At 35.5% G+C, this 4,478-nt stretch overlaps 1 long non-coding RNA gene across 1 annotated transcript; it reads left to right on the top strand.

The window, feature by feature from the left end:
• Positions 1 to 729: 729 nt before the first annotated feature.
• On the top strand, positions 730 to 4,435 carry LOC110166394 (uncharacterized). The gene is made up of 5 exons (XR_002318952.2): positions 730 to 923; positions 1,946 to 2,073; positions 3,191 to 3,298; positions 3,976 to 4,051; positions 4,128 to 4,435. It is a non-coding gene; the product is annotated as an uncharacterized LOC110166394 (long non-coding RNA).
• The last annotated feature ends 43 nt before the right edge of the window (positions 4,436 to 4,478 follow it).

Genomic DNA, 4,478 nt, shown 5'->3' with positions numbered 1-4,478 from the left:
CAATTTCTAAGACTTTTAAGATAAATTGTACTTTTAAAAAAATCATAGTATTTATATATGAGTATTTATAGAGTATGTAAGTTGTAGAAATGTTATTTTTTCCTTTTCAAATGTCTTGACAAAATCTTAGTGTGAATCATTACAGTCAGAATATAAAGAATTCAGATTTAAAAGTGCTTCTCGAGTCTTCTCAAGTCACAGGCCTCAAGTCCAAGTCAAGTCCCAAGTCTTAGTCCATTTAATCAAGTCAAGTCTCAAGTCCTAAAAATAGTGAGTCCAAGTCACGACTTACAAGTCCCCACCTTTGGTAAAAGCAACAAACATTTGCAATAAACATATATGGAAGATAGAAAAGCAAAATGTAACACAACAGTGGAATTTTCCAAGCAAAGCGATAACATTGCACAGAGACAAATAAGTGCTGCACCTTTATAACATCTGATTCATTTTCACTGCTGTAAAAGTGTTTAAATTCAACTAGTATAGGCCTATATACAAGTATACATGAAAAAAGTTAGTCCATAGGCGTGTGTTCGTATAGTTTGCAGTGCACATATTCGAAATAGCCTAACCTTTGTGAAAGTTTGTTGCTGTAAAATTCCACTGCACCATTCTGTGTGGAGAGACCAGTACAGATAAACAACGCCTCCCACTGGACCAGCGGGGGAGTTACCGGAACTTCCCTGAAATTTCTAGATCGTTACATCAACGTATAAATGTAGCGCCGCCCCGTCAGTCCGGCTCAGACCAACTCTAACCGCACTCCTCCACAACCAGCAGACGACGACGGGCAGAAGAGCGGCGATGGAAGGCTCCGGCGGACCTCGCACTGAAGCTGGCGGACGACGACGTGTTTTTCCATCCAAAATGAACGACTGTCCTCCATCGCCTGGATAACAAAGAACACGGACCACGGTCAACAGGTACGAAGAGAATTATTTTAACAATTTACATTTTGTGTGGTATTATGTAACTTATTGCTATGGTAGTTCTAGAAATATTGTAAAAACTGAAAAATTCGGCTAAAACGTAAATAAAGTATTGGCCAGTCTAAATATGATTAAACAAGAGAAAAAGCAAAGCAAAAAAAAAAAAAAAAAAAAAAAAGCGCCAGCATACTAACTTGAAATGGCCTAGTATGAGTAGCCAAAGTTCGAAAAGTGCTTATATTATTTCTACTTAAACTGCTTAGAAATTAGTTTTAAATAAAATTGTAACTAACATAACGTTATAGTCAAAAATTATAATTATGTATGGAAAAACTACGTGCTTAAAGTGGTTGGTTTGAACATTACGCAACACATGATGTGTACGTGAGTCATCGCACGTTACGGGAACATGGCTCATTCGAAAGTTCGGGAAATTTCCATTCTCCTCCTGTCATGTGCTCATGTATCCACTAGATGGCGCTTGTTTTCCTCGTTTACTTCACTGGATTGTTCTAGATTTATAAACGTTTAACTTGTTCATTTGAGGCTCATATTTTCTTATGACCAATGATGTAGATTATTAGAATAATTTAATGTAATGCTTAATAATGAGAAGCAACGTAAGCCACTGAATCATCAAAAATGCATGAAAGTCATACATGTAGAAACAATAAATGTGATTCTAAAAAAGTCAGCCAAAATTATATCCATAAAATAAAACAAATGCGTACATAACTGCAAAAAAAATATAAAAAATCTGAACTAAGGTTACGCAACGTTTATAAATATAGAGAAACGGCTCACCCTTGTGGTTGTTTCTGGTAACTGCTAGAAAGTTCCTGAAATTTCTAGATGACTGGCTTGTTTATATAAACCCACACCCAACCCACTCTCCTCTTAGCCTAAGCCTAACATCAAGAACTTGCAACCGTATATTCAAGATAGATATTCTTTACTTTATTATTTTGTATTTGTTTATCTTGTGAACTTATGTGGATTTTATTTTACATAATCAGGACGTGCAATGATGCCATGAGCAGCTCTCAGCCGTAGAGGAGCTGGACACCGTCTGCAGATGTCGGGCGCACCAGATGGGCCACGAGACGAGACCAGGGTGAGCTGACGAAGGTAGAACTGCGACAAGGTAGGAACAGTCTTTTGTTTTAATGCTTATGGTTGGTCATTGTCCTTGTAAAATACACATAATATATGATATGTCTAATGTCTGAAAGGAGATACAGGGTGTAAGTTGCTTTATTAATTTTAAGTTATTTTTTTTTTCATATTATTTATTTATTTTTTTCATTTATTTTTAAATTTTTTTTTTTTCAAAATTGTGATTGACTTTTAGACATTGAAATATGGCAAAAACTGTAGCCTACTATGGTTTATATTCATAATTTAAAGAAAATTACATTGTCTAAAACTGATTAGAAAATGACCAAATAAAATATGAAAAGACGTGTAATATGCTCAAATTATGTTAGCAGTTTTATTGACACAGCCATCAACTGCCTAAATTCACTTGTCAGTGTCAACAATTGTTGTTTATTAATAGTCCAATTTAATCTAAGTAATGTTCTCCTTGAACACAAAAAACACTCCGCATTTAAGATGACAAGTAATTGTTGTTTCTTCATCACATGAGTGAAAAATGGCTCCCCCTACTGGACTTAAGAAATATTTACTAGATGCGTCACAAAGTCTTGGTCACCAAAATTTTAAACTGGCTCCCCCTGCTGGACACTATAAGCAATTCCAATATCAAATAGAAAAGGTGCATCTATGCTGTAATGTTAAAATACTCACTCTATTTTGCATTTCTTAATATCTTTTAAAGTGAAATGTTTAATTTCTGTTTAAGTGACAATGTTAAATCATGTCAGTCTTTTTTTTTTTTTTTTTTAATTAAGATTTTCTACTATGCCGTCAGCCTGCCTGTGTTATTACTATGCAATTCCAAGAAATCTGTACAGTAATAATATAATGTAAAGCACATTTTAAAGTCACTTCCACCCTAAATTTCCCTAAATCATACTCAAGGTAGTTTGGCCAATTTCTACACAGAGCTAAGTTTTCACACAAAGCTTTATTCTTGCTGTATGTAAGAGTTGCAAATGCAGTTTGAATGAAAATGAATGGAGATGGATCTGGCATGCATGTTCAGTGTTTTCAATGTCAAATCCTAAATGTTTATGTTCATGTATGCCAATATTGGTAGGACCGGTTTGTTCCTCTAAATGTCCTTATGTCTTTTTCAGTCTGAACTCTTGATGCAGTACATACCACACAAAAGGCTATCATCACAGAGCCAGCCCCAAATGCCCAAATATGACTAAAGTGTCCCGTCCACTCAAATCCATGTGGAAGTAAGGATGTTTTTTTCTTTCTCTGTTATTTAAATAATGGTGCAGTCCTGTTTTAAACAGTGCCCTCTCCTGGGTAGTGGTCACAATTTAAGGAGACCTTCATGAGGTGGTGTTTTGCAATAGAGAGTAGAAGGTGTATTTTACTTTTACATGTGTCATGTTGTCCTATCTCCACTAGATGTCACAATTTTCACCCAGTACGTTCACTTAAATGTGTAGTGTTTTTTTTTTACACTTTTAAAAATAGGTACAATGTTTTGCTAATGTAAAGTTCTAATCATTTACTAGTCTTTATGAGGATGACATTTAAATATTTTTATTTTTGTTTTGTCTTAGTTTTTTGTTTGTTTGGTTTTTTTGCTTAGCTTAGTTTAGCCACCAAACCACTGTAGCGTTTGAAATCCTCAGTGTAATAGAAATTGGTAGAATAGTTTCATTACATTTAAAACACATGATGTGTGTTTTAAATCCCACAGTGCTTGCTGTACTTGAGAATCATTGCCTTCACCCATCACTACTGAAAGCTTGGATTTTGCATGTTGAACTGCATTTGTGGTGTGGTTACTGAACTTCGTTTCTTATAGTGTTTATTTAAAGCTACAATTCTATCCAAAAGTGTATTCATTAATTATTAATGTGACTACATTGTTGCTTAACGTCCCTTGTGTTTCTTTCAGTCTCAAGCTTTGATGCAGTAAATTCCAACCAGTTTCATAAGAGTGGCTGACTAATATAAGCCCAACACTCACATAAGTAAGGTGATAAAATACATATGTTCTTTTTTATAATGGTTATGTCTATGTAACACTTCTTGGGTTTATGTTAACAGCACCCTCTTCTGGACACAACAGGCATATGATCCAAAGTACTAGAGGCTCTCTAGCTTCTTTCCCATAACAGTGGACACTATACAAGACTAGAGCGGTATGAAAGATTTCGAGAGATCCGTGCCATGTGTTGAGCAAGAGTGTTGCACTTCGGGCTCCAGGGGGTGATCAAGGGCCTATTACAGAAGAAAAACAAATCCAGTCGACGAAATAGGTGACATCGAGGATGCCTCTTAGGAAAGCATTCGACGCAGTTTCAGTACATTTTACTGGACCACAACTGCCATGGTGGCAGTTGTCAAATCCCCTACTTTTCATCACCGTTTACATAAAATGTAGGTCACTGTGAGTTA

Source organism: Boleophthalmus pectinirostris, unplaced genomic scaffold (assembly GCF_026225935.1).
Source record: "Boleophthalmus pectinirostris isolate CB_2022bp ecotype Guang Dong unplaced genomic scaffold, ASM2622593v1 HiC_scaffold_18, whole genome shotgun sequence".
Taxonomy (NCBI): Eukaryota; Metazoa; Chordata; class Actinopteri; order Gobiiformes; family Gobiidae; genus Boleophthalmus; species Boleophthalmus pectinirostris.
This window is presented reverse-complemented; position numbering and strand designations above follow the sequence as displayed.